This window comes from Lepidochelys kempii, chromosome 1, assembly GCF_965140265.1.
Source record: "Lepidochelys kempii isolate rLepKem1 chromosome 1, rLepKem1.hap2, whole genome shotgun sequence".
Taxonomy (NCBI): Eukaryota; Metazoa; Chordata; order Testudines; family Cheloniidae; genus Lepidochelys; species Lepidochelys kempii.
In genome coordinates this window covers 73986444-73999410 of record NC_133256.1, presented here as the reverse complement: position 1 = coordinate 73999410, position 12967 = coordinate 73986444, and positions in this window count along the sequence as shown.

Here is a 12967-nt window from a genome sequence, read left to right as displayed (position 1 = left end):
AAGACAGGTGGCAGTAATGGCACAATTCAAATGCATTTCTACACCAGCCAGGCAATACAAAATAACACACAACTCAGGGGAACAGAGTGTGCACTCTTAAAAGGAAAAATACCCCAACAAAATGAAATACCTACTGAGCATTAATAAATCCATTAGTAAACATTAATAAAATAAAAAGCTTCACTGCTTTAGAGACCCAGGAGTCAGCAGCTCCAGATGCTGTATAACTATTTAGTAGGGTTGGGAAATTGATTTGAGGGGGGAGGTTTGGGGAAAAGAGTAAATCAGGAAGTATATTTTAACTAACGTCAGGGACTGAATAGAGCTAAAGGATGAATTAGTTGAAGTGAGGGTTGGAATAAGCCCATGAGGAAATTAATAATTTTGTATTCAGAGCAAGGTTTGAAAAGTGCATATAGGAGGCCGGGACCACACAAACAAGGAGAATAAAACAAAATATTGAATAGCTGTAAATTCTCTAAGCCCCATCCATTCTGTGTGCTTAGTTACATTATCATATACGACGTAGACAGTACAGTATATGATAATGTAACTAAAGATTGTATCATAATGCATATACACAAGAGGACCAGATTAAGGTTGCACAGGCTCGTTCCCCAGGCTCCTCATCCCAGTCATTTCCAATCCTTTCCCCAACCCCATCCACTTCTTGTCCGAGCTATCTTCCTCGCACCCCCACACCCACCCCCTTCCAGTCCCAGTATCCTGTTCCTACCCCCTGCTAGAGTCTCCTTGTGCCAATCTATTCCCTCCACCCACCAGACCCAGCTCCTTACACCTGTGTATTTCAGTCATTCTGCTTCCTCTTTGTCCTCACTACTGGACACGTGCAGGAGGGGTAATGATAGCACAGAGCGGTGGGATCCTGGCTCTCAGGTCTGGTGTTGGGTACTGGGAATTGTACCCTTCAGAGGCTCTGGTACAAGCTAGTTGGAGACGGTTGTTATGTTATGCAAAGGCTCATGTTACACAATGATCAGTTAGAAGTCAGACACTGCATGAAGCAATCCTCTGTCAGACTCCATGGTGCTGAGCAATTATTGAACATCACATGGTACCAGGAATGAAAAGGTCTAAGGCAGGGCCGGCCTTAGGCATACACAGCATACACAGCTGCATAGGGCACTCAAAAATTTGGGGCACCACCCTCGCTGGCTATGGCTGGAATCCTCTCTTCTCCTGCCCCTGCCCTGCGCTGGGTGGGCGGGCCTCTCCCAACCCCTATCCCTGCCCCCTCCCTAAACTGGCTGGCTGAGGGCTCCAGCCCCTGGCTTTGCTGCCCAGCCCCGGGGAGTCCGGAGTGGCGGGGCCGGTCACTAGCGGCGCAGCAGCGCGGCCCACCTCTGCCCAGAGCAGGAAAGGAAGGGAGGGGACTTAAAGTGACAGTATGCTCACTGTCTGTCACACTTCCCTAATACACACACAAACACTCACACACACACTGTCTTTCTCACACACAGACTGGCTCTCACACCCACATACACTCTGACTCTGACGAGTCACAGTCCCCCAGTACAGATTGTCACACACACATACACACTCTCACACTCCCCAGCACACACTGTCACACAGCCCCCCAACACACAGTCACACAAACACACACTGGCTCTCTCTCTGGCTCTCTCAGATGCACTGGATCTCTCTCTCTCACACACATGCACTCTGTCATGCACACACACATGCGCACACATACACACTTGTATTGTTGTTGTTGTTATTACTGCTCGGTACTTCCTGTCAAAATGCTCATGGTGAGCCAGGAGTGGCGAGGGGCTGCAGGAGGGTCATGGGCTCTGGCAAGATGCAGCTCCCATATGACAGCGTGAAGCCTGCCTTGAGCCACTGCCGCAGCATCTGCTGCATACGAAGCTTGGTGTGCGTCAGCAATAAAGGAGTTCTGGGGGTCCGCACGTGGGTGTGGGGGCTGTGTCCCCTCAACACACTGGGGTCAGCGGCTCAGGCTGGGGACCACCTTCAGTGGAGCGTAGGGGCAACAGTTTAATAATACTGTGCAGGGCCCCATATATCCTAAGGATGGCCCTGGACTAAGGCCTAGATCCACAAAGATATTTAGGCTCCTAACTTCCATTGATTTTGATGGCTGTTAGGAGCCTAAATTCCTTTGTGGATTGGGGCCTAAAGAAATACCCTAAGTGAAAGATTGGAGAAGTTAACAGTCCCACTAGATTTGGAAATCTCTGGAAATGTGAACTGTGATTACCAGAGCTACTGCTCAGAGTGAGATCCTGCAGAAAGTAAGTAAGGTTATTGGCACACGGTGGAGAGGACAGCATATTTCCATCCCCTATTATCAGTTTAAAGTGGATTACTTATTATTAGGTAGGATTTTGTATAAAGGCATGGTGATTCCTAAGGTGTTACAGAAAAAATGTTAAACAGAATATATTAAGTTCATTTAGGGACTGAAAAAATAACAGATGAGACATTTTATATTGGCCTCAAATGAACAGCAACAGCAACACTGGGGAAACTGTCCAGGTTTGTCACATATGCCAGAAACACAGGTCAATTCAAGCATAGGAAAAATTGGTCAATTGGATCAAAGTAGACCTAGAGTTGTTTACACCGGCTGGAACATGCCCCCACGCTACCTCCCCAACAAAGTACTTGTCCAAGACTACTATTCTCATTTCCCTGGGATAGCCTTAAAAGAAGATAATTGGTAATTAAATATTCTTGTTAAATAGGCCCAATGTCCTGTGATGGGATATTAGATGGGGTGGCATCTGCGTTACCCAGGAAAGAATTTTCTGTAGTATCTGGCTGGTGAATCTTGCCCGTATGCTCAGGGTTTAGCTGATTGCCATATTTGGGGTCGGGAAAGAATTTTCCTCCAGGGCAAATTGGAAGAGACCCTGGAGGTTTTTCGCCTTCCTCTGTAGCATGGGGCACGGGTCACTTGCTGGAGGATTCTCTGCTCCTTGAAGTCTTTAAACCACGATTTGAGGACTTCAATAGCTCAGACATAGGTGAGAGGTTTTTTGCAGGAGTGGTGGGTGAAATTCTATGGTCTGCATTGTGCAGGAGGCCAGACTAGATGATCATAATGGTCCCTCTGACCTAAGTATCTATGAATCTATCTAAATGGGTGATTGTGCATTTCAAATCTATTTTTGCTACACATGGTATACCTGATATAGTGATGTCTGACAATGGGCCACAGTTTAGTGGTCATGAATTTAAACAGTGAAATACACATCTAACTTCAGTCTCCATTATTACCAGTCCCATAGGATGGTGGGGAAAAGTGTCAAAATAATAAAGCACCAACTGAAAAAGGTTGGGGAACCAGACTCTTAGCCGTATTTAGTACTGTTACATTACAGAACTGCACCAGCAAAGCATGGATTTTCACATACTGAAATTTTGATCAACAGAAGATTGTACAAAAGAATGCCTGCACTGTTAGAAACTGATTTCAGAGTCCTTGGGGATTTGAATATGTACAAAAGGGATAGATAAAACGTCAGTATGATTCGGGGTCCTGGGGTCTGCCACCGCTTCACAAGAATGACTTTGTATATCTACAATTGGAAACAATGGTCCCAAACAGCAGTGCTATTACAAGAGGTAGCCCCACAGTCCTGTGATGGACACTGTGATGTTGCACCCCATAATGCTTTGTAGAAATATGTTTATGAATGTAAATATGACATAATTGGAATATATATTTATGCTACATATGCCATGTAACATATCTTTGCAAAGGCTATGTTCTACTGAATGTATTCATCCTATTTGTATGCATGTATCATTTTTATATCTGAAGTTATGAGCATTGGCTCTATGTTTGTATTTAAAGTGTTTGCTGTAGAAAGTACCTACAGCATATTTGGTCAACATAGTGTGAAGGGGTTATTCAAGTAATTGGGAGTACTTGGCCAACAATGGACTTTGATAGACACCAACCCACATCTACGCTTTCCTTGGAACGTTCGAGCTAACATGGCGTCGGCCTGTAGAGAACTGAGTTATGCTTGGACATGTGACTTGCCCACATGACTCCAAATCTCCATCTTGTAACTGTAATTCTACACACGGGGAGAGAGGAGTTTCCACCCACAAGAGACAGTCTATATAAGTCACTGGGAAGCCCCTCCATTTTGGTCTTCAGCTGGCTCAAAAAATAGCCTCTCCACCCCAAAGGATGCCTGAAAGAAACTGGAACAAAGGACAGTAACTACAGGGATCTGAGTGATTGCTGGACCCAGACCAGAAGGAGGCTAGTCTGTCAAAGAAGCTTATTGGAACATCTCTGAAGGTGAGATTTACCTGCATTTAGTTTCCTACTGTGTTAGGCTTAGACGTGCGTGTTTTATTTTATTTTGTTTGCTAATTTACTTTGTTCTGTCTGTTATTACTTGGAACCACTTAAATCCTACTTTTTGTATTTAATAAAATCACTTTTTACTTATTAATTAACCCAGAGTAAGTATTAATACCTGGGGAGGGTGTGTGTGCAAACAGCTGTGCATATATCCCTATCAGTGTTATAGAGGGCAAACAGTTTATGAGTTTACCCTGTATAAGCTTTATACAGGGTAAAACAGATTTATTTGGGGTTTAGACCCCATTGGAAGCTGGATATCTGAGTGCTGGAGACAGGAGCACATCTTAAGCTGTTTTCAGTTAAGCCTGCAGCTTGTGGGGGACGTGGTTCAGACCTGGATCTATGTTTGCAGCAGGCATGTGTGTCTGGCTCAAACAAGGCAAGGTACTGAAGTCCCAAGCTGGCAGGGAAAGCAGGCTCAGAGGTAATATAGGCACATCAGGTGGCAGTCCCAAAGGGGGTTTCCTTGATCCAACCCGTCACAGACACATACTGTGGAGGAATAGGCAACGACTTCTCCAAATCTCACAAGGGAGGGAGATAAGGAGCATTGAGTCAGTTGTCTTGCCCAAGAAAGTCTCAAACAGGCAACACCCACAGTAGGCTGAGGCAGCTGACTACTAGGACATGACACAACCAGAACTAGTGGACTTACCACTGACAGACAACAGTGGTGCATTTGTCCAAGGAGAGACCTGCAGATTCTCACAATGGCACAGGTCACCTGAGAGGCTAGTTGAACATTGTTAGAACAAACAATGTGATTAATGACAGGGTAGGGCTGACCTAGGAGGGAAGGCCTTAAAAGCCAGAGGCTAAGTGCACAAGGGGAGCTAGCAAACAGGGGACTGCAAAGAGGGGAGTTTGAGAGAGGGAGTTTGTGGGAGGGAGATGTAATAAAATCGCTATGGTTAGGAAGGCCCGCATCACCGGTGCCAACACTATTCCTGTCTCCTTCACCTGCACCTGTATCCAGAGAGAGAACCTAACCATGGATGCCGCTACCCAGATCCTGGTGCAGATTTGCAGAAACTTTGGCCTGCATTTCCAACTCACAGAAAGCCAGACCATCCAGTGTGAGAGGTGCCTGCTGGTGGAATCTTTCAGGAAGAAGGTGGGAGAGTTACAGGAGGAGGTGGCTAGGCTAAGCAGCATCCGTGCACATGAGGAATTCATTCACAGTATTCATATGGAGACTTCCAAGGCTGAGGATGCTATCCAGACAGAGAGGATTGCTGTCATGCCACTGGAGAGAAGGATATGGCTCTGGTACAGGGAGGACACTGGTAGCTGGTTATTTCTGGCAGCAGGCAGTGATTCACCCCTGCTCCCAACCCACCCACGATGGTGACGGAGAGCCGTTATGCTGCCCTGGCAATGAGCAATGAGGAATCACCCCCCAAAGGTTGAAGAGGAGAAGCCATGTATCCCTGAGGTTGGGAGGATCACAGCCACCACTCCCAGGAGGAAACGTAGGGTAGTGGTGATTGGAGACTCTTCTGAGCGGGACGGAGGCACCCATATGTTGCCCAGACATGACATCCCAGGAGGTATGCTGCCTGCCAGAGGTCCGTATCTGAGATGTTATGGAGAGATTGTCAAAGATCATCCAGCCCTCTGGCTACTACTCCATGCTACTCATCCATGTGGGCACTAATGATACTGCAAGGTATGATCCTCAGCAGATCAGAAGTGACTACAGGGCTCTGGGAGTAAGGATGAGGGAGTTGGGAGCACAGGTGGTATTCTCTTCAATCCTTCTCGTCAAGGGTAGGGGCCTTGGCAGAGACAAATGCATCCTGGAGGTGAATGCCTGGCTGCGGGGATGGTGTTGCCAGGAAGGCTTCGGTTTCCTTGACCACGGAATGCTCTTCCAGGAAGAAGGACTGCTAAACAGAAATGGGGTCCACCTACTGAGGAAGGAAAAGAGCATATTTGGCTACATACTGGCTAACCTAGTGAAGAAGGCTTTAAGCTAGATTTGATGGGGGCAGATGACCAATGCCCACAAGTAAATACAAAACATGGAGACCTGGGAGAAGGGTCAGAATCTGGGGGCAAGCATGGACTGTTATAGAAGAAATAAGGGAGAGAAAAGACAGAACTGTGGGGGAGGGGGATCAAGTCAGTATCTTAGATGTCTGTATACTAATGCTAGAAGTATGGGGAATAAGCAGGGAGAACTCAAAATGCTAATAAATAAACACAACTATGACCTAGTTGGTAACACGAAGACTTGGTGGGATAATATGCATGCCTGGAATATTGGAATAGAAGGGTACAGCTTGCTCAGGAAAGACAGGCAAGGAAAAAGGGAGGAGGTGTTGCCTTATATATTAAAAATGTATATACTTGGACTGAGGTTGAGATAGAACTAAGAAACAGACTTGTTGAATGTCTTTGGGTAAGGATAAAAGGGGTTAAAAAAAAGGGTGATGTCATGGTAGGGGTCTACTACAAACCGCCTGTCAGGGATCCTTCCCCACTCTGAACTCTAGGGTACAGATGTGGGGACCTGCATGAAAGATCCCCGTAAGCTTATTCTTACCAGCTTAGGTTAAAAACTTCCCCAAGGTACAAACTTTGCCTTGGCCTTGAACAGTATGCTGCCACCACCAAGCATTTTAAACAAAGAACAGGGAAAGAGACCACTTGGAGACATCTTTCCCCAAAATATCCCCCCAAGCCCTACACCTCCTTTCCTGGGGAAGGCTTGATAATAATCCTCACCAATTTGTACAGGTGAACACAGACCCAAACTCTTGGATCTTAAGAACAATGAAAAATCAATCACGTTCTTAAAAGAAGAATTTTAATTAAAGAAAAGGTAAAAGAATCACCTCTGTAAAATCAGGATGGAAAATACTTTACAGGGTATTCAGATTCAAAACACAGAGGATCCCCCTCTGGGCAAAACTTTAAAGTTACAGAAAACAGGAATAAACCTCCCTCTTAACACAGGAAAAATTCACATAAAACAAAAGATAAACTAATCTGCCTTGCCTGGTTTACCTATACTGGTTGCAATATTGGAGACTTGGATTAGGATGGGTTGGAGAAGATGAATTTCTGTCTGGCCTCTCTGAGTCCCAAGAGAGAACAAACACGTAAACAAAAGAGCACAAACAAAACCTTCCCTTCCCCCTCTCCCCCCCAAGATTTGAAAGTATCTTGTTCCCTTATTGGTCCTTTGGGTCAGGTGACAGCCAGGTTAGCTGAGCTTCTTAACCCTTTACAGGTAACAGGATGTTGCCTCTGGCCAGGAGGGATTTTATAGCACTGTATACAGAAAGGTGGTTACCCTTCCCTTTATATTTATGACACCACCAAACCAGGAAGAAGAGGTGAATGAGGCTTTTTTTCAGAACAACTAACAAAATCATTCAAAGCACAGGACTTGGTGGTGATGGGGGACTTCAACTACCAGACATCTGTTGAGAAAATAACACAGCAGGGTACAGATTATCCAACTAGTTTTTGGAATGTATTGAAGACAATTTTTTTATTTCAGAAGGTGGAGAAAGCTACTGGGGGACGCTGTTCTAGATTTGATTTTGACAAATAGGGAGGAACTAGTTGAGAATTTGAAAGTGAAAGGCAACTTGGGTGAAAGTGATCATGAAATGGTAGAGTTCATGATTCTAAGGAATGGTCTGAGCGAGAACAGCACAATAAAGACAATGGGAGGGGTTGCAAGTGCTTTGGAGGATAGGATTAAAATTCAAAATGATCTGGACAAATTGGAGAAATGGTCTTTAGTAAATAGTATGAAATTCAATAAGGACACATGCAAAGTACTCTACTTAGGAAGAAAAAATCAGTTGCAGACATACAAAATCAGAAATGACTGCCTAGGAAGGAGTACTGTGGAAAGGGATCTGGGGGTCATAGTGGATCACAAGCTAAATATGAGTCAACAGTGTCACACTGTTTCAAAAAAGAAAACATCATTCGGGGATATATTAGCAGGACTACTATAAGCAGGACACGAGTTGTAATTCTTCCACTCTTCTCCTCACTGATTAGGCCCAACTGGAGTATTGTGTCCAGTTCTGGGCACCACATTGAAGGAAAGATGTGGACAAATTGGAGAAAGTCCAGAGAAGAGCAACCAAAATGATTAAAGGTCTAGAAAATATGGCCGATGAGGGCAGACTGAAAAAATTGGGTTTGTTCAGTCTGGAGAACAGAAGGCTAAGAGGGGACATGATAAGACTTTTCAAGTACATAAAAGGTTGTTACAAGGAGGAGGGAGAATAATTGTTCTTCTTAACCTCTGAGGATAGGACAAAAAGCAATGGATTTAAATTGCAGCAAGGGTGGTATAGGTTGGACATTAGAAAAAACTTCCTAATTGTCAGAGTGGATAAGCACCGGAATAAATTGCCCTAGGGAGGTTGTGGAATCTCCATCATTGGGGATTTTTAAGAGCAAGCTGAACAAACATCTGTCAGAGATGGTCTCTATAATATTTAGTCCTGCTATGAGTTCAGGGGACTGGACTAGTTGACCTCTCGAGATCCCTTCCAGGTCTATAATTCTATGAAACCCACTAACTAAACTAAACTAAAGTATTTGACATTCTGTATTATGTTAATGTTGATTGTTTTTGTTATTATTATTATCTTTGGCAAAGGAAGGAAGATGTGGGGAACTGAATCTTTCATGGGGTCTGGTAAAGACATTGGGAATCATTTCTTATATAGTGTAGAGGCTCATTCTACACAATGCTGACCAGTTAGAACTCAAACATTGAATGATGCAGAACTTTCTCTAACTTCTTGGAGTGATCACTAAACACCATAGTGTTTTATCCTGCCCACACCCCAGCAGCAGCTGGAATCAGTAGAAGAAGATGAGAAGATAAATAACGGCCATATTGCATCAGACCAAAGGTCCATCTAGCCCAGTTTCCTGTCTTCTGATAGTGACCAATGCCATGTGCTTCAGGGGGAATGAACAGAACAGGTTATCATCAAAACAACAAGGAGTCCAGTGGCACCTTAAAGACTAACAGATTTATTAGGTTTCATGGGTAAAAAACCCACTTCTTCAGATGCATCTGAAGCTCATGCCCAAATAAATCTGTTAGTCTTTAAGGTGCCACCTGACGCCTTGTTGTTTTTGTGGATACAGACTAACATGGCTACCCCCTGAGGTTGTCATCAAGTGATCCATCCCCTATCATCCATTGAAACAAAGGCTAGTGACACCATCCCTGCCCATCCTGGCTAACGGCCATTGATGGACCTATCCTCCATGAATTCATTTAGCTCATTTTTTAATCCTGTTATGGTCTTGGCCTTCACAAAATCCTCTGGCAAAGAGTTGCACAGGTTGAATGTATGTTATGTGAAGAAATACTTCCTTTTAATTTCATTAATTTCATTTGGTGACCCCAGTTCTTGTGTCATGAGAAGGAGTAAATACCACTTTCTTATTTACTTTCTCCACACCAGTCATGATTTTATAGAATTCTATCATATCCCCCCTTAGTTGTCTCTTTTCCAAGCTGAAAAGTCCCAATGTTATTAACTTTTCCTCATATGGAAGCTGTTCCATGCCCCTAATAATTTTTGTTGCCCTTTTCTGAAACTTTTCCAATTCCAATATATCTTTTTTTTTTTTTTTTGAGATGGGGTGACCACATCTCCATTCAGTTTTCAAGATGTGGACATACCATGGATTTATACAGAGGCAATATGATATTTTCTGACTTATTATCTAGCCGTTTCTTAATGATCTCGAACATTCTGTTAGCTATTTTGCCTGCCACTGCACATTGAGTGGATGTTTTCAGATCTCTTTCTTGAGTGGTAACAGCTAATTTAGACCCCTCATTTTATATGTATATGCAATTTCAAGAAAATGTAAGGGGGCTGTTGACCCCTTACTGAAACTTAGTGGATTTTTTTGGGTGGCCCTTTTCCAATACCAAGAGAAAGGGGAAGGGCCACAGAGGAGTCAGGATTCTGAGACTGGCAGTCCTCAGGACAAGTGGGGAGAGGCCAGCCTCCAAGTCATCCAGATTGGCAGGGCAGGCAGGCCAATGATGGAGTCAAGCCCAGGAACCATTCTACATGGCAAGCGGGGATGCCAGGGGAAGAGTAGAGCAGAGCCAAGGAGAGTGCAGCTGCAGAGCTGAACTGCGGAGAGAGCAGTGGGCCAGAACCAAAGGGACCAGAGCAGCAGCCCAGAGTTCAGAAGCTAGAGCAGTGGAGACGAGCCGCACCAGTGGTGAGCCAGCACTGAGTTAGATTGGAAAGCTGAGGGGCCGGGGTTGCCAACCATATGGGGTTCCTGGATCCTTTCACTCTTTAAATTTTCCCTCATTTGTTTACAGTTGCTGAGTTAATGAGACTAGGGGTTAAGCCCACATTTACAAGGACTCTTCTGCATCGGAGATTGGAAGAGAAGTGTTGAGGTCAGGCAAATATCTGAGTAAAGGAAGTTGGGGCAGGGACTCAGATCTCTTCACCTTCTGATTCCATTGCGGTAGTATAGAAGACAGGAAAGTTTCCCACAACAGTGAGACCATTCCCCGACTTACAGAAAGTTCTGCTCAGCCCCTACAGACCTAGAACGTACAGGTGGAATCATTGGAGATGTTAGCCACCAAACTTTTTAACAAATTTCTACTGAGCATGTATGAACTAAGATTTTTCAAAGACTTGGTTAAATGTAGATTTGTTTTAGTATGGAAAGGTAAAGGTAATTGTCCAGACAAAATGCAAGCCCTTGTTCCAAAGCATGGAGGCACTAGAATTTCTTGATCTAAATTGTGTCTGAAGCACTTCTGCTGAATCTTTTTTGGAGTAAAATGACAACAGTTCAAGCCAAGGCAGGCACCTGATGTGGAAAATTTATGTCTGAAATATTAAAGTTTGGCAAAGTTAGCAGCAAGTGTTGGACCGAAAGACCATACTCTGAGTATTTGTCAATGGTTAACTGGATGTACCTAGTGGGGTCACATCAGGGTTTGTCCTGGGTCCAGTACTATTCAATATTTTCATTCATTTCTTGGAGTGGAGAGTACACTTATACAGTTTGCAGATGATACCAAGCTGGTAGGGGTAGCTAGCTCTTTGGAGAACAGGACTAGAGGAGAAGCGGGAGTTTGCCTGGGAGTTCACCTAGGGGAAAAGCTCACAGATATTTTGCCTTTCAGGCTTCTGCAAGCAGTAAATACATCATATGAAGAGATATTGGTGTATCACAGAGTATAAAATATGGATAATGAGGTATCAGCTGTTGTGACCTGCACAGGATGTGCCATGTTTGTCTTTCTCCCAGAGTATAGAAGTGACTTCCCCTGTACAAACTGCAAGCTGGTCTCCATGCAGGAAGAAAAGGTTAAAGCACTAGAGACCTAAGTAACAAACCTGCATTGTATCAGTAAAAATGAAAGGTTTCAGAGTAGCAGCCGTGTTAGTCTATATCCTCAAAAAGAAAAGGAGTACTTGTGGCACCTTAGAGACTAACAAATTTATTTGAGCATAAGCTTTCATGAGCCCCCTACTGTTCCTCACAGGTTCTTGTCAACTGCTGGAAATGGCCCACCTTGATTATCACTACAAAAGGTTCCCCCCTCCCCCTCCACTGCCCTGCTGGTAATATCTCACCTTACCTGATCACTCTTCTTACAGTGTGTATGGTAACACCCATTGTTTCATGTTCTCTGTGTATATAAATTTCCCCACTGTATTTTCCACTGCCTGCATCCAATGAAGTGAGCTGGAGCTCATGAAAGCTTATGCTCAAATACATTTGTTAGTCTCTAAGTGCCACAAGTACTCCTTTTTTTAGTAAAAATGAAGAATTCCTGGATAGAAGTCAGTATTTGGTACTGCGGGCACAGCATACTGAAGAATCAGAGAGTGCAGGGAAGACTGAAGAACAGGGAAGAAAGTTGTCAGTGTGTGACCTCCAGAAGAAGGAGGAGAACTAATATACCCCCAAAGCAGACAGAAATAAGCAACCACTTTCGGGCTCTCTGCACATTACTGCTCAGAATGCCTGGGAAAAGTCATCTGAGGTAAAGGATTCGAAAGAGACCCCATTGACCAGAAGGCATGGGATCCATTGTCCTAGGGATGGGTGTTCTATAACCACCACTCCGGTGAGGAGGAGAAGGGGGCTGGTCGGCGACTCCCTCCTAAGGGGGACAGAGTCATCCATCTGCCATCTGGACTGGGAATCCCGAGAAGCGTGCTGCTTGCCAAAATCTAGAATTCACAATGTGAATGAGAGTCTGCTGAGACTCATCAAGCCCTTAGACTGCTACCCTACTTATCCATGTGGGCATCAACAATACTGCTGAGAATGACCTTGAGCAGATCACTGCAGACTATGTGGTTCTGGGAAGAAGGATGAAGGATTTTGAAATGCAATTCATGTTTTTGTCCTTACTCCCTATTGAAGGAAAATGCTCAGGCATGGTTCTTTGAATCATGGAAGTGAATGGTGTTGGCGAGTGGGCTTTAGCTTCTTTGAAAATGAGCTGATGTTCCAGGAAAGAGGATTACTCTGCTGGGAGGGGCTCCATCTGTCACATTCTGGGACGAGCATCTTTGGACATCATCTGGCTGACCTGAT